General features: G+C 46.1%; 1 protein-coding gene across 20 annotated transcripts in view; it reads right to left on the reverse strand.

Moving 5' to 3' along the window:
- The window catches only part of LOC143828387 (microtubule-associated protein 2-like), a 318,337-nt gene that overhangs the window by 242,388 nt on the left and 57,927 nt on the right, over positions 1 to 18,022 (reverse strand). For all 20 annotated transcript variants that reach the window (XM_077318800.1, XM_077318792.1, XM_077318791.1 and 17 more), the window contains exon 2: positions 7,084 to 7,148. The gene's annotated coding sequence lies outside the window, so the exon portion shown is untranslated. The remainder of the gene's footprint in view (positions 1 to 7,083; positions 7,149 to 18,022) is intronic.

Here is an 18,022-nt window from a genome sequence, read left to right on the forward strand (position 1 = left end):
GAAACCCGCTTGGCCTCAACCAGGGCCAGAGCCTTCTCTGTCCTGGCTCCCACCTGGTGGATTGAGCTCCTAGAGGAGATCTGGGCCCTGATGGAACTAAAACAGTTCCGCAAGTCCTGCAAAAGTGAGCTCTTCCGCCAGGCATCTTGTTGAGGCCAACCAAAATCTGCAACACCACTGGGCCCCAGAATCCACCCCCTCCCCCCAGCATTCCATGTACCAGAACTCAATCATGGACCTGTTGAATGTTACTTTGATAAATGGTTATCTGCTAGTGTTGTTATTATTACTGTTGTACTGTTGTACTGTATTATACTGTATTATATTTGTTTGATGTAGAACAAGTTCAATGTATGGTTTAGGTTCTACGTGAACCTCCCTGAGCCTCAGGGGAGGGCAGTACATAAATATAATAAACAAACAATACGGGTGGGGGGGATTCAAACGCCACACAATCTAACTCATTGGCTCCATTATATCTGTAATGCTCAATGTGGTATTATGCCAGAACAATAGTCCAGCACTTATTAAGATTCTTCATCGGTCCTTTGGGCTCCCCCTCTGTCCACTAAAATAAAACAGGAATTGGTGGAACCTCAGAGATTAACACGATTCGTTCCAGCATCCATTAGACTAAATGCATTTAGACAAGGACTGTACACAACACAAATATGGATGAGAGAGATTAAAAAAGAAAAGGCTACCTTAAAATAAAATCAGAGAGAGTCCATTTCCAAGGACTGATAGGTCAGCAAAGTGGGATGAGCATAATTCCAATCAAGGAAAGTGTGGGATGAAACATGACAAGCAGATCCAATTAGAAAATTACAAAGAAGCAGCTGAATTAGTCAAAGTCCGTGTTCAAACAGCAGGGAGATGGAGAAGGTTGAACTGCTTGATGACCTCTAATTCATCAATCTCTTTTCACCTCTTGCCCTGTCTGGATTAACAGAAGGAAACATTTTTCTACCATATAACCCAACTGAAATATTACTGTCCTATGCCCTATTATTTTCCTGTAGGATTTTTCACCCTTTCGGTGCCAATACCCAAAACGTTCATGGAAACATCCCATTAAGAGCATCTTGAACGCAGCAAGAAAAAGTCACGTACATTTCTCAGAAAAATGCAACCTGAAAATGGGCTTTAGTTAGGTTTGGAGATCATTCCTAGCCCAATGACACAAGATTGGTTTCATGGGTATCATTGTTTCATGGGTATCATTTCAATGAAATCATCTGACTCACTCAGACTTTTATCCCTCAACAACGTTTTCATTTTCTCTTGACCCTGTCATCACAAAGCCATGTAAGTTGCAGCATGGCAAAGAGGGGATTTTGATCCAGCTGTCTCTGGTCTTAGGCCATCGCTCTAACTGCTAGGCCATCTGGGGTTCTCACCCTGGCTTGATGGACATGAAGCTGAAGACATGAAGCTGCCTCATACTGAATCAGATCCTTTGTCCATCGAGGTCAGTATTGTCTGCTCAGACTAGAATCATAGAGTTGGAAGGTACCTCCTGGTTCATCTAGTCTAACCCCCTACGCCATGCAGGATACTCACAACCCTATCGCTCATCCACTGTAACCTGCGACCCTCCTGAACCTTCACAGAATCAGCCTCTCCGTCAGATGGCTATCGAGCCTCTGTTTAAAAACTTCCAAAGATGGAGAACCCACCACCTCCCGAGGAAGCCTCTTCCACTGAGAAACCTCTCTAACTGTCAGGAACTTCTTCCAGATATTTAGACAGAATTTCTTTGGAATTAATTTCATCCCATGGGTTCTGGTCTGTCCTTCCAGGGCAAGAGAGAACAACTCTGCTCCATCCTCTATGGCAGCCTTTTAAATACTTGAAGATGGTTATCAGAATGGCAGCAGCTTTCCAGGCATCCATCACCTACGACCTGACTTTCTTATCTGAAGATGTCGAGGATTGAACCTGGGACCTTCTGCATGCCAAGTGGATGCTCTACCACTAAGCCACAACCCCACCCCCAGACTCTTGGGGTCTCAGGCAAAGATCTTCCACATCATCTGCTACTAGATTCTTTTAACCAGAGATGCCAGGGATTGAACCTTGGACCTTCTGCATGCAGAGTAGATGTTCAACCACTGAGCCACTGATCTTCCCTAAACCACCGGTCTGGTTGAAACAGGTTTTCCATAGAATCATAGAATAATAGAGTTGGGACCTCATGCGTCATCTAGTCCAGCCCCCTGCACTATGCAGGACACTCACATCCCAATCACTCATCTACTGTAACCTGCCACCCCTTTGCCTTCACAGAATCAGCCTCTCTGTCAGATGGCTATCTAGCCTCTGTTTAAAAATTTCCAAAGATGGAGAACCCACCACCTCCCAAGGAAGCCTGTTCCATGTTAAAGAAATATTGGTAATTACAGATGTCAAGTTTCTAGATACCCCACAATCTTGGACTTCTCCAGTTCTGCCCCTCAGGCATTAGATAATTCAACAAATAGTCATAAAACCCTAAAAATAATCCAAAGAGGGGGGAAAGGAAGTAATTTGCTCAAATCAAGAGAATGAGAAACGGGAGGAGAGTTTATATAACAGCTGCTGTAGCCTTTCTTTACACAACGAATCAAAAATACCTTTTAAAATATTTTCTCCCACTAGGGAATGATTCATAGCAAACCTCTATTTAGCCTGTTTTTCTTCCCCTGAGAAATGAAGTGGCTATTTAAAAGGTTAAGATCAAGAATACCATTTTTTCCAGCGAGTAAACAAAATGCAAGCCAGCTGACAGAACTAAATTCAATAGTGCCACAAAACCACAACCTTGTACCCTGGTAAGAAACATTAAATATTAAGCTATTGTCCTCACCCTTCTCCACTTTTCTCTCCTTCCTACTCCTCCTAGTGTCCTCCCCCTCCTCCACTTCTTCTCTCCTTCCTACTCCTCCTAGTGTCCTCCCCCTCCACTTCTTCTCTCCTTCCTACCCCCCCGTGTCTTCCCCCTCCTCCACTTCTTCTCCCCTTCCTTCTCCTCCTAGTGTCCTCCCCCTCCTCCACTTCTTCTCCCCTTCCTTCTCCTCCTTGTGTCCTCCCCCTCCACTTCTTCTCTCCTTCCTACTCTCCTAGTGTCCTCCCCCTCCTCCACTTCTTCTCTCCTTCCTACTCCTCCTAGTGTCCTCCCCCTACTCCGCTTCTTTTTCTCCCATTCCTGCTCCTCCTAGTGTCCTCCCCCACCACAGATTCTTCTTCTCCCCTTCCTTCTCCTCCTAATGTCCTCCCCCACCACAGCTTCTTCTTCTCCCCTTCCTGCTCCTCCTAGTCAGAATGCCTACCAAGATTCTCATATTTCTAACACAAAATACATGCTTTGAGCAAGGGTTAACTGAAAGCAATGATGCTTCTCATATTCTTACAAAGAAACATATGCAAAGAACAATCTTTTGCTGAACAGTTAAGTTAATCAGACAGAAATTAAAAACCACTACTACTATTACTACTTAATAACCTAAAATGTATAATATAGAACTCGGCATATTAATGAAGTATTATGAAAAATACGTAAAACTGTGAACATCCCTAAAACTAGAGTGACAAGGACCATTTCTGCACTGGGAACTTCACTGCCCCGGCTCCCGTGCGGGAGTACAAATCTGAGACACAAGAAGTACACCAGGCCAAATGTTCCCTCATGTGGGAGCAGGAAGAGGCAGCGTAGCCTGAAGCCTCGTGTGAAGCCTCTGGGTGTGGAGACGGTGCAAGCTCTCTTAGCACACATCATCAGAGAGGTGGAGGGGCATAGAATTTTATTGCAAACCTAAGGTATGATGGGATAGGAACTGAACAAGGTTTGTGTGGCCTAAAAAGGACTAGCAGCATACCCATAAGTCATGCTAAACATTACATCAAGATCTTATCGAGCAGCAAATGTAAAGGGATTTGCAGTAGAAAGGACAGCAAGAAGTATGGAGAGTTCAGGAAGAGTATAATGTTGGAAGAACAGGGGAAGCTGTTGGACAAACATATAAGAAAACCGAAAGGGAAAATACAAATGGCTTTTAAATGAAGTAGAAATCACTAATCAACAGAAAGATTCAATTTTACTCTCCTCCTCTCATTGCAGCCCTGAACACCCCACCCAAATGCCTCTTTTGAGGGACCTTCTACTGCATCGAAGATACATGTGCCTGAAATACAGCTGAAAAAAATACTCCCTCAAGATAGAAAAGGAAGGATAGAAGAAGATAAGGCAATCTGCTGGCTGTGTTAGATTGGAGTCGCACCTTCAAGACCTACTTTTGGGGTTTACAGTACACTTTCAAGAGTCAAGGACCCCTTTGTACCACAAAACCTTGTCAGGTACCTGAGGAAGGAACCTGACAGAAGGAGCATTGGGTTGCAAAAGCTTATAATCTGAATATCTTATTTGGTCTCAACGGTACAATTGGACTGGAATCAGATGTCCTACTGCTGACCAACATGGGTACCCTTGGATGCTAGGTCTGGTGAACCTCAGAGAAGAGAGTTCCTAACACTGATGCTGGAAAAGAGCAGAATGGGTTGGCGTGGCTTGGCCCAGGTAAGCAAGCATGCCACCAACACCCTCGTGGGTTAGGGCTAGTGGAGATGGCACTGACAATGTTAGATCCAGAAGACTCCCGAGGTGCCTTGTACAAGCACAACCAACACAATGCTGAAAAAGATATTATGTTACTGGTGGTTTGGGCTTCTCCCTTCTCAGGGATCAACAAGAGCTAACTATAATTTTATGAGAAGGAAATACAACTTGACTACATCATCACACTCAGAAATTTCATCCATAATGAAGGGGAGCCAGCCTTCAGGTGGGACCTGGGAATCCCCTGGAATGACAATTCATCTCCAGACTACAGAGATCAGTCCCCCTGGAGAAAATGGCTGCTTTGGAGGGGCATTGTACCACGCTAAGGCCCCTGTCCTCCCTGGATCCACCCCCAAATCTGGATCTGGCAATTCTACACCCCCCCCCAATCCTTTGATGTTGGTCAGGGGGACCGGGCAGCCCTATGCTATGTAGAATGCTGGTTTTCTAAGTAAAAGAAGCAGTGACACAAGTCCTGGCTGACATTTAGCTATCTGTAAATTTATCTATGTGAAAATAGACATATATCTGCCTGGAAATGAAATTCACACAACTGTAGGAAATGAATTTGATCTCTGTTGCACAGGCTCCAGTCTAATACATCCTTCCATGAGTTTGTCCCCGAAGGTGTTATGCTACAGGGGGCCCAAGCACGTGGGATTAAATAATTCTTTGTATGTCACACTGAAGGGAAGAATTGTCCATCTGAGGCTGTACTGTCAGTGAAAACATTCCATCCCCAGATTTTCCAACTTATTCCATAACTAGGGGCCAAGCCTGTTGCATACAGGAATACAATGGGCACCAGATTGGGGGAGAAGGATGGAGTGGAAGAACTCTGCAGATGGCCTCCTCCTAGGACCTGGAAAGGCTGCAGGCAGCTGTTATGGAACTCACCAGCAGGGGCAGCTCTCATATGGCAGGGATCTGAAGCCTCCAAGCCTCAGAGGGAAGTGGAGGAAGGAAGGGGTAGTCAACGGTGGGAGATAGAAGGCAATTGGCTGGCCACTGGACAGACAGGCAAGCCAGTTGGAGGAGGCGCTCAGGGGTGGGACAGCTGCCTTGAGTGGGTGCTAAGAGCTGAGTGGCCCTTAAGCCATGAGACACGCCCCTCCTCTAAGCCCTTACCAGAAATATATAGTGGAACAGATGGATCTTTTGAAATTGAGTCAAAAGCACTTTTTAGATCAATAAATGCAACATAAAGTTGTCTCCTACCCAAATTCAAGTATTTGTCCGCTAAAAAGGACAGGGTGAAACAATGGTCTAAAACAGATTTCCCTTTGGAAAATTCAATGTTTTCTGAGCCAATAATGTGATTTGGATGCATTCAATCAAGGAGGCGATGTTCAAGATGTTTGGGGTATAACTTGCCTACGATGGACAAAAATCTAATTGGGAACGACTTGACGACATATTATATTAGATACATATTTTATATTAATAGATGTTCTTTGTCTGTAGCTCTGCCATACAATAAGTAAATAAAAGTCCTTAGTGGCCTTTCATCCCAAATACTAGCCAGGACCAACCCTACTTAGCTTCTGAGATCCGATGAGTCAGGGCTAGCCAGAGCCATCTAAGTGAGTGCCCAGAAGAGATGCACTTGCTAAATCAGCCAAAGCTGAAAGAACACAATGTGCTATATAGCTTTGAATCTATAGTTTATGCGTGTGTGTGTTTAATGCAATGCGGACACATGCCAAAAAAATCCAATCCCCATAGAACATCTTCCTGCCCCCCAAAATCCATTCATTTAACTTCAATAGGGTAGTCTGATCATTCGTGTCACCTTGGCTTTTAGTCGTCATTCCCTAATTCCAACTTTGGGCAGGGCAGGTGATATGATTTAGCCCAGTCTTATCATACCTTAGAATCTAAGCAGGGTCGGTGGCTGAATGTAGTACCACCAAGGATGACTCTGCAGAGGAAAGCAATGGCTAAACACCTCTGCTTCTCATTTGCCTTGACAGCCCTCCACCGGGGTCACCTTAAGTCTAGGATGGGAGGCCTCCAAGGAAGACTCTGCAGACGAAGGCAATAGCCAACCAGCTCTGATTCTCACTGGCCTCTGCAGTCCCTCACCAGGGTCACCTTAAATCTTGGAAGGGACTTACTATGACACGTTTTATGGTTCAAGGACGATTCTGCAGAGGAAAGCAGTGGCAAAAAAACCCTCTGCTTCTCACTTGCCTTGAAAACCCTTCGTTGGGGTGACATAAGATGGCTGCTACTTGACAATACCTCCCTATGTAATCCTTGATTTTGCTTTTAGTATTAAACACAGATATACAGTTATAGGAAACGTTTTGTGTTTTGGTGCCACTCTATTTTGCCCCAAAAACCACACTCATTCTGCTCCTAGCCAACACGGACAGGCCACTAATACCCCGTTAGTGTCGAGCATTTCTGAATCAGAGAGTGTTTAAAAATAATTCTGTGTTAATCGTCTTTTATTCTGACTGGAGAAATTCAAACACACTGACCTGGTTGTAGGATCGGAGCCCGTTGTCCTCCGGATTAGCCAACAATGCCAAACTTCAGCCTGGCTCTGAAATAGATACAGAAAAGCAGAAACAAATGAAGTTGAAGGAATACTTTGTGGAGCGTGTCATTCTAAAAACGTAGTCTGAAAATGGCCTCCGAATCACAGGAGGAAAAGAAAGTCGTGTTAATCTGCTTAACTAATAGCCAAGAATCCATTTACCAGCCAGCTCTGCTCAAGAAAGGAATTACAGTAACGGGAAACAAGCTCAGCATTTTAACTCGTCGGTAGGCTGATTCCTTTTTTTTTTTAATACTAATTTTTATTAGCAGTTGCACTACAGAGAACCAGTTTGGTGTAGTGGTTAGGAGTGCAGAGGAGTGCATGCCAGGTTCGATTCTGCACTCCCCCACATGCAGCCAGCTGGGTAACCTTGGGATCACCACAGCCCTGATAAAGCTGTTCTGGCCGAGCAGGAATATCAGGGCTCTCTCAGCCTCACCCACCCCACAGGGTGTCTGTTGTGGGGAGAGGAAAGGGAAGGCAACTGTAAGCCACTTTGAGCCTCCTTTAGGTAGAGAAAAGCGGCATATAAGAACCAACTCTTCTTCTTCAGTAATCTCAGGGCTCTCTCAGCCTCACCTCCCTCACAGGGTGTCTCTTGTGGGGAGAGGAAGGGAAGGCGAATGTAAGCCGCTTTGAGACTCCTTCGGGTAGAGAAAAGTGGCATATAAGAACCAACTCTTCTTCTTCTTCAGTAATATCAGGGCTCTCTCAGCCTCACTTCCCTCACAGGGTGTCTGTTGTGGGGAGAGGAAAGGGAAGGCGAATGTAAGCCGCTTTGAGACTCCTTCGGGTAGAGAAAAAGCGGCATATAAGAACCAACTCTTCTTCTTCTTCAAAAGAGAGAAATAAAATAAAATAAAATAAAATAATAGAAAGAAAGAAAGAAAGAAAGAAAGAAAGAAAGAAAGAAAGAAAGAAAGAAAGAAAGAAAGAAAGAAAGCGATAAGCAAAAAGTTTCCAGTTGGTCATACTCTAAATCAGGCTTTCTCAAGCAGCGCTTCGTGAAACCCTGGGGTTTCTTGAGGGCCCCTGGAAGGGCTTCCTGTATGTGTGGGAGTTAATAATTTTTTTCTATATATTTTAAATTTGTTAAACATTTATCAGGTGATAGGACCACCTATGGTCATGTCAACCCACCCACCCCTACCAAAATGGCCAGTGATGGGCCTGGAGGGCGTGGGAAGGGGAGGGCCTACGTTTCCCAACCATATTCCACACAATAGCACCACTTCTGGGGTTTCTCGAAGGCTAAAGAATGTTTCATGGGTTTCTCAAGAGTAAGAAAGTTGAGAAAGGCTGCTCTAAATCATCAATTCTTGATGCAAGCTTATCATTTATATCCAAGTTCCTTTGAAATTTTTCCAACAATTAACTTTAATCTCTAAGGCCACAAGCCATCAAATGTTTTTTTATGTCTCTGCTGCAAAGAGTTTATAAGAGGTTTCAAGTTAGTCATAAAAGAAGAAGAAGAAGAAGAGTTGGCTCTTATATGCCACTTTTCTCTACCCGAAGGAGGCTCAAAGCAGCTTACAGTCGCCTTCCCTTTCCTCTCCCCACAACAGACACCCTGTGAGGTGGGTGAGGCTGAGAGAGCCCTGATATTACTGCTCGGTCAGAACAGCTTCATCAGTGCTGTGGCGAACCCAAGGTCACCCAGCTGGCTGCATATGGGGGAGCGCAGAATTGAACCCGGCATGCCAGATTAGAAGTCCGCACTCCAAACCACTACACCAAACTGGCTCACCTGCCGTGCCCAAAAGAAGCTTTCGATATTACGTAAGTTTAACCATTTCTGCAAATCCTTTTGTTTTCGTCAACTAGTCTATTATAGCAGGTATATTTGTGATTTTCCAATTCTGATCGTACAGTAATACAGTGGCTCCAATTGCACTACATAGTATTTTAATAAAATATATTATTTCAGAGTCTTCTGGTCAGCTTGCATTCGCTTTGTGAGTTTTATTGTAAAAACCTGTTAGAACAGAGAACTTAGATCTGCATTATCGTTCCCTCTTCACTGCCCATAGCAAGAGGGGCAACCCTTCTCTGCAGCACAAAATATCAACAGCACAGGACTTCTGCCATGTATGAAATTTGACAGCTCGCTTCAGATCCAAGGGGAGACCTGAGGAATTGGGTTGGGAGAAACCAAAGGTCATAAGGTACAAAGCCAGCTCTGTTGCAGACCGCAAAGTGGGACGAATATTCAGGCCTTTTCCTGCATTGCTGTTGATATTTTAATTTGAAAAATAAAAGTTCTGCCCCAGTCATGATGTTAGCAATGTTAAAGCATACAAACACAAATTGGATCCTAGCAACATCCACCCCTGACCTCAATAGTCCCAAGTTAGCCAAATCTCCTCAGCTCTTGGAAGCTAAGCAGGGTCGGCCCTGCATGGATGGAAGTCCAGAAATGTGACACAAAGACAGGCTACAGCAAACCACTTCTGATTGTCTCTTACTTTGAAAACCCTATAGAGGTCACCATTAGGGTTGTGTGGGGCGGCAGCCAAATCTGCCGTTCCAGGCTGACACAGCCAGCGCCGTGTCGCGGGGAGGGGGGGGAGATGCGGGCACCTGTGCATGCACAGGCAGGTGCAGCTAATTCTTGATACCAATTCCCACCACAAATTCCATCCACAACATCCAGCTACTCAGATTCTACAAAGCAATTTTCATAAGCTACAAAAACCACCTGTGATCAATGAACTTATAATTTTTATTACTGAAGGGCTTCCGTTTCTTTTGTTATTATTTATTACATTCGTTTATTATTGCAGGTTATTACCCGCCACTCCCAAGTGGCTCATGGCGGGTTACAACAGTCTGAATGAAATCCCCAATAAAACTTCCCTTAAAACCCCAGACATAAAACACAGAGATCCAAATCACCATCAAGAAAAGATACGGCGGAAAAAACCCAATTCCAATAACCAATCCATCCACCCCCCCAGTAGCAATTTTGTAAAGGGAGGAGGGAAGAGGGTCGGCGGATGGAAACCGTAGCCGCCATACCCAATACGTCTATCTTCTACCCAGCATATCAAGCCATACTTCTGCTGATAACCACCACCTTCTCCCTATGTCTCCTACATCCCTTCTTCTTTCATGGTGACAGACTCCATTATGTGAATGACCATATTGGTGGGCAGAATGGATACAGATGGTGGGAAAGGAGGATTGTATGGGATTTTCTTAGGTTTCCATGTGCTTATTGAACTTTTTACATTGTCATGTTTTATCGTATCCTGTTGTAAACCGCCCCGAGCCCTCTAGCAATGAGGAGCAGCATAAAAGTTAAATCTAAATATAGAAATACATTTCAGTTCAGTGTCTGGAAGTGATGTCACAGTGTCCAAATTGCTATAGAAATCCCACCAATTTCAATGGGAAATACAATAGAGAGATGAAATTCCTAGACTATTGTTGATATAGAGGTGCCATTTCCAGGTACTCGACCTTAAGTGTCCCCAGTATTTTCTTCCTGCTGTTCTGTCAAGCAACAGTGGCAGCTGGAGCAGAAGGCTAGGAGGCTGCCAGCTACAGGGGCCAACCTGGTGAACCAATATCAAAGGGATCACCAGTTCAAGGCCATAAGCAGTCATGGTCCTGCATACCTCAAGGACTGTCTGTTGGCGTATACTCCCCGAAGACTTGTCTGTTGGTGCATACTACCAACTTGGTGGAACGAGCTCCCCAAGGAAGTCAAGGTGCTATTGGAATGTAGAATCATAGAGTTGTAAGGGATCTCCTGGGTCATCTGGTCCAACCCCCTACACTATGCAAGACACTCACATCCCTGTCGCTCATCCACTGTAACCTGCCACCTCCTTGAACCTTCACAGAATCAACCTCTCCGTCAGATGGCTATCCAGCCTCTGTTTAAAAATGTTCAAAGATGGAGAACCCACCAGGTCCCGAGGAAGCCTGTTCCACTGAGAAACTGCTCTGTCAGGAACTTCTTCCTGATGTTTAGACGAAATTTCTTTTGCATTAATTTCATCCAATTAATTGTGGCCTGTCCCTCCAAGGCAAGAGAGAACAACTCCATATGGCAGCCTTTTAAATACTTGAAGAATTTCTTCCTAATATGAACTTCTTCCTAAAATGAATGGTCTGAATCCTTTTCAATAAAGGTGCTAAATACCGTCACTTGTCCAAAACATCCATCCTAAGATAAATAAGCTTTACATTGCAGATGTGATGTTAATGGGCTCTCTAGGGATAACGCAGTGCCTGAGCTTGGATCCAAGAGAGTTGGGTTCAAATTCTGGTCAGCTATGAATTAACTGTACCTTTGGCCAATTATGCTCTCTCAGCCCAGCATGGTTGCTCAGAGAGCAAATCTCTAGCCAAAGGAGCTGTCAATTCCTTCCCTTCCTCTCATCACAACAGGCACCTTGTGAGGCAGATAGGCCTGAGAGAGTCCTGAGATAACTGAGACTGGCCCCAGGTCCTCCAGCAGGCCTCCTGTGGGCTGACAATGGCCTTCCTTTCCTTTCCCCACAACAGGCACCTTGAGAGGCAGGTGAGGCTGAGAGAGTCCTGAAGGACCCATGACAGGCCCAAGCTCACCCAGCAGACCTTGTGTGTCTCAAAGCGGCTGACAATGGCCTTCCCTTCCTCTCCCCACAACAGGCCCCTTGTGAGGCAGGTAGGGCTGAGATAGCACTGAGAGCACTGGGACTGGTCCAAGGTCACCCAGATGGCTTCATATGGAGGAGGAATGGGGAACTGAACCCAATTCTCCAGATTAGTTTGTCACTCGTAACCAATATGCCACACTGGCTCTCAGTAAAGCATCTTATGTATAGTGCATAAGTATCAATACATAAGTACCTTACACATAGTGATACATAAGTATCTTGGTCAAAACCAGCAACAACCACCTTGCCTTACATGTGCAGACGAGACCCCATTAAGGGAATGGCAAACCTTTCTTTTAACTTTCTGTGGAAACCAGGGACAACTCAATGGGTCACACTACCATTTTCTAGAGGTAATTGATAAGTTAAAACACCATCATCTTCATTTACCTTTGTAGAGCTCCTATGCCATCTGTCTCGATCATGTAGTTATCCCATCAAGGAGCTTATTCAAAGCTTAAGCCAAGGAACTAAGGGTGTAGTTCATAGTTTCCATTCTTCTCCAGGGTGGTGTGGTCGTTAACAGATGCAGACTCCAGTCTGGAGAACTGGGCTGGGTTCCCCTCTCATACGCCACATGAGGCCTGCTGGGTGACCTTGGGCCACTCACAGTTCTCTCAGGACTCCCTCAATCTCACCTGGCCCTCTGACATCAATACTGGACCTATTCCAGTCTGGTTGCCAGCCTGGTCATGGGATGGAAACAGCTTTGATTGCTCTTACAGATGACTTTCGGATGCAGCTGGACCAAGGCGGGTCAGCACTGCCGGTGTTGTTAGATCTCACAGCAGTATCTGACATAGTAGATCATGAACTATCGGCTCGCCAACGTGGGGATATGGAGATCAGCTTTATAGGGCTGGTTTCTTTCCTCCAAAGTCAGGGAGAGAGGGTAGCTATTGGGGTAGCTTTCCTCCAAGGTCAGGGAGAGGGTAGTATTGCTGTTCACTCCTATGTGGGGTGCCAATGCTTTGTAATAGTGGTCCCCAACCCGCGGGCCTTGGCGCCGGGCCACGGCTCCTTCTTCCCTCCCCCCCCGAAGCAAGAAGCTTGCCAGGCCACGAGCAAATCGGCCGCCAAAGCGGCCAATTAGCTCGCGGCCCGGCAAGCTTCTTGTTTCGGGAGGGGAGGGAAGAGAAGCATGCCGAGTTGCAGCGGCCGATTTGCTGGCGGCCTGGAGGGGCCGGGAGGGGGAGCCGTGGCCGCTGGCATGGGGTGCGCGGGCCCCTGGGCCGCCCTCTCCCCCCGCTCAGGAGCAGCGGTCCACAGCGGCCGAAAGCTTGCGGACCGCTGCTATGTAGCATTTCCATGCGCCATCTTGCACAGCTGGACAAGAGATATGGGCTGGGATGCCATCAGTATGCTGTTGATGGGTGGTCAGCTGGATACATCTCCAGATATATAAGAACCAACTCTTCTTCTTCTTCAGTAATATCAGGGCTCTCTCAGCCTCCCCTACCTCACAGGGGGTCTGTTGTGGGGAGAGGAAGGGAAGGCAAGTGCAGAGGAGTGCATGCCAGGTTCGATTCTGCACTCCCCCACATGCAGCCAGCTGGGTGACCTTGGGATCACCACAGCCCTGATAAAGCTGTTCTGGCCGAGCAGTGTTATCAGGGCTCTCTCAGCCTCACCCACCCCACAGGGTGTCTGTTGTGGGGAGAGGAAGGGAAGGCAAATGTAAGCCACTTTGAGACTCCTTCGGGTAGAGAAAAGAGGCATATATGTACCAACTCTTCTTCTTCAAAGAGCCAGCTTGGTGTAGTGGTTAAGAGTGGTGGCTTCTCATCTGGCAAGTCAGGTTTGATTCCCCGCTCCTCAAGTCAGTGAACTGCATCCTGCAAAAAGGCAAGGAACTTTGGAACACCTGCTTAAGACTTGGAAGGGGAGCTGTCTCCAGGTATAATGGGTCAATAAACAACTTTTCTAGGTCATTCAAATTCTCACCTTTACAAAGACACCAAGGTGACCCTACGTTGTAGAAGATTTGGAAGAGATAATTACATGCTGTGTAGTATCTGCAAGATGTCTTTGTAGACCTATTAGATGGTTTTACTATGAAAGTCTGCCTTTCAGTCTGCAAGGTTTATAAAATTTTCATAAAAGCAAAGTGTGACAACATTCAGTGGAAACAAAGACATTCTCTCTTCAGAGACACTGGCTTCTTTCGTGACTTATGTGTCATGTGTAATTTGGGAAAATAGGTTGCACCGGGATTCGGAAGATCCTTGAAAATTATCCTAATCATCTGATCATTGTTCAGGATTTAGCAGAGTTCTCAGAAAGAGGGCAATGGTAAGAACTGAGGTCAGAGGGCTTAGCTGTCAGCCTAGACCCAAGAAGCAGATGGCTTTACGTCCATTCGCATCTCAATAAGACTATTGGGGTGGGGGGGGGGGGAGGAGTGCTAATGCACAAAGAATTCCCTCCCGTCTGCAGAAGACGCTGCCAAGAACAACTTATGACATCTCTAAGAGGTTCTGGCTAGTATTTGGATGTGAGACCTCCGAGGAACACCAAGGTCGTGACCTGGAGGCAGGCAATGGGAAATCACCCCTGAACATCTCTTCCCTTGAAAACCCTGTGGGGTCGCCATAAGGCAGCCGTGACTAGAAGGCCAAAATAAAAAAGAGGTATAAACAAAATAGCTAATGCTATTGAAATGCAAAGACCATCTGGTCCTGTGGATGTGGGAAGAGAACAAACAGTAGAAGGCATCAACCACCAATCAATACATCTTATTCTCAATATGGCCAAACTTGTGGATACTAAAATCTGGAGACCAGAGCAAGGAACAGACAACTAAGGTGACCAGGTTTTGGAGGGACATCTGGGGGCACCTGGCAAATTGTACTTATGCTGAAATTAAAATATATATATATATTACAATACTATTTTTGCATTCTATGCATTCTATGAACATTTTTGTTGCTCCATATAGACCAGATTTTTAATCAAGATCCCCCCCCCCCCCCGGGTCAATGGTGTCCCGCTTTACCAATGTTAAAATCTGGTCACCTTAGACAAGACAGATCTTTCTACAAACCGGCAAAATGCCCTAGGTTTCCAGAAAAAAATTGAAATCTGAAAAGAAAAGAAACATTAGGCCCACAAGCAAAAAAGAAACCTTTTTCCTTCTCTTGTGACAACCTCAGTGCCCCCTAGAGAAAGAGACACATCTTTGCCTTGCATTTGAAAATTATATCCTCATCGGTATTTTCTGTATTCAAATTATATTCCAGCATTTGCTTATCCTCAGTGTTCAGGAATTGCAATGATTGGTACTTTACACAGAATGATTGATACTTTACGCAGTCTAACATAAAAGTCTTTTATGTAACGTGGATTTTAGAAATCATATTGAAAGGATTTGACATAAATATGTTATTTATCACTGAAGAAAAAACTATTCCATAATCCCCTTCTTCTTTTGCCCTCAATCGCTCCCAGCATTAGGCTCTTCTCCAGGGAGTCCTTCCTTCTCCTGAGGTGGCCAAAGTATTTGAGCTTCATCTTCAGGATCTGCTGATTGTGGTTCAGATCATTAGCTTCTTATTGCAAAATTTAGGCTAAAATCGAAGAAAGTAGGGAAAAGCACTAGGCCACTCAGCTACCTATAAGGTGCCCTTTTTCAACATTTTGACCATGGAGGAGCCCTTGAAATAATTTTTCAGGCTTCGAGGAGCCCTGGAAGCGATGTCAGCTGGAAGTGATGTCAGAAGTGACCTATCCCCAGAAGTGATATCACCACCCATGTTGACAGACAGACTTGAGGAGGACACGGAGGGGGGGGGGAGACACACAGGAGGCAGTTTAAGCCAGGAGTAACCACGCAGTCTCCGTCCCCTCCCAGGAGCAGAAACGCTCAGGAGGAGAGGAAGGCAGGGAGGAATGGAAGCAGCCAGTTTCCTTGTTTGTGGGTGAGTCCATTAAGGCAGAATGGAAAAAGCCAAAGGCTTGCTCCGAACCCTGGGGGGGTCTGCAGACCCTTGGTTGGGAACCTCTGCTCTAAGGGGTCACCGTTAATTCTCCCCCAATGGATTTTACTTCCTACAAAACTCAGAGGGAAAAAAACGAGGCAAAATCAACTGATGGGAATTAACATGCTGTGTTAATAACACACCGGTCTCTACCGCAAGAGGCACGTGGGAATCTAGCATGCTGGAAGGAGCTCGATGAGCGGTCCTCCCTCAGCAGTTCAGGAACCACATGTGGCTCTTCTGACCGCCATTCCTCTGTGTGGCACCTGTCCCACGTTTCAGGAAGGAGGGCAATGCCCTTCTCCAGTGGGATTTGTGGTTGGCAGATGATGCCAGCCGTAAAGCAGCTCCTGTTAGACCAGGGGTAGTCAACCTGTGGTCCTCCAGATGTCCATGGACTACAATTCCCATGAGCCCCTGCCTTCAAACACAGGGGCTCATGGGAATTGTAGTCCATGGACATCTGGAGGACCACAGGTTGACTACTCCTGTGTTAGACAACGGGAGAAACTGCAAACCTCCCTGAGATGCGGGCCTCCTGCCGGGAAAGGTCCGTGGTGCTGCGTTCTCCAACAATGCACAGGATTGAGGCGGGATATAATCCCGTCCCCCAGCGCCAAATCTGCAGCACCGTCTATTAGAACGAAGCAATTTTCTGCAGCTGCCAGAGATTGTTCAATGAGAAACGCCCCACCCCCATCCACAAAACCACTTGTTTTTTTTTTGTTTGTTTGTTTAAATCTCATTGCTAAAGGAAGTGGGATCCCCGGTATCCGCTCAGACACCGAGATTAAAGATTCAGACTGAGACAGAAGTCTGCATTTTGTGGAATTTCACATTGACACATAATTTCTTTTTCAGTTTCTGGGCAATGACACTGTCTACAGCTGTGACTGCTCTGCAAACATCTGTCCCCCAGTGGGCAGGCCGCCCTCTCTTTGAAGACTGATTCTAGGACATGCCTTGAAAGCAAGACCTACAGAGCTCCCTGGTTCAGAGGCAGAAGCATTTCTCAGCTTCCCTGGTGGCGGAAACAAAATGTTTTGGCCTTCACCTGGTCACCTTCCTAAAGTTGTTCTTTCAATTTTGAAAGTGATGGCAGGTTGGGGGAGCTTGATCTGTTCAGCCCGGAGAGGAGACGACTGAGAGGGGATCTGATAACCATCTTCAAGTATTTAAATGGCTGCCATGGGGAGGATGGAGCAGAATTGTTCTCTCTTGCCCTGGAGGGACAGACCAGAACCAATGGGATGAAATTAATTCAAAAGGAATTCCGTCTAAACATCCGGAAGAAGTTCCTGACAGAGTGATTTCTCAGTGGAACAGGCTTCCTCTGGAGGTGGTGGGTTCTCCATCTTTGACATTTTTAAACAGAGGCTGGATAGCCACCTGACGGAGAGGCTGATTCTGTGAAGGCAAAGGGGTGGCAGGATACAGTGGATGAGCGATAGGGATGTGAGTGTCCTGCATGGTGCAGGGGGTTGGGCTAGATGACCCAAGAGGTCCCTTCCATTATTCTATTATTCTATGATCCTACGAAATTAACCAATTCTTTCCCTCTTTCTTAACAATCTACCATTTTATTGTTTCCCCTTGTTTGTCCACTGTGTCCTCACAAGTCAAATTGTCTATTTTCTTTCTTGAACTTAAATCCAGACAAACATATATTAAAGAAGTTAATTGCGGATGTGAAGGACTTAATCTATCTCTTATATTTAAACAATATCCTTAGCAGGCTGTCTCTTATGAGATGTTTGCCATATCAGTTTGGTCCCCAAACTTTTTGAGGCCGGGGACCGGGGGGGGGAGGGGAAGAGAGAGGCCTGGGGACCAGGGAAGGGGAGAGGGAGAGCTGGCAGGCACAGCATTGTGGGGGAATGTGCGGGCGCAAACACGGCAGCTCCGTGCCTGCACGGGGAGCACTGCTCTCTCTCTTCCCCCATCCCTAGTCCCTGGGCCTCCCTCTCCCCTAGGCTTGAGCAATTTGGCTGCCGAAGTGACCGATTGCTCCCGGTGCAGTGAGCACCACACCACGTGGGGGAGGGAGGCGCGCCCAGTGGCGCGCCAACACCTCCCCCCCCCCCGCCGCGGCCCGGTACAGAGGGCTGCATGGCCTGGTACTGGGCCGCAGCCCGGGGGGTTGGGGAACACTGCATAGATCATTCTTAATTATTTCTTTCCCCATAAATAGTTATGGATCCCTTCTTCGGTATCTATTGCCTCTAATGTAGAGTTATGAAAAATTGATAAT

Source organism: Paroedura picta, unplaced genomic scaffold (assembly GCF_049243985.1).
Source record: "Paroedura picta isolate Pp20150507F unplaced genomic scaffold, Ppicta_v3.0 Ppicta_v3_sca22, whole genome shotgun sequence".
Taxonomy (NCBI): Eukaryota; Metazoa; Chordata; class Lepidosauria; order Squamata; family Gekkonidae; genus Paroedura; species Paroedura picta.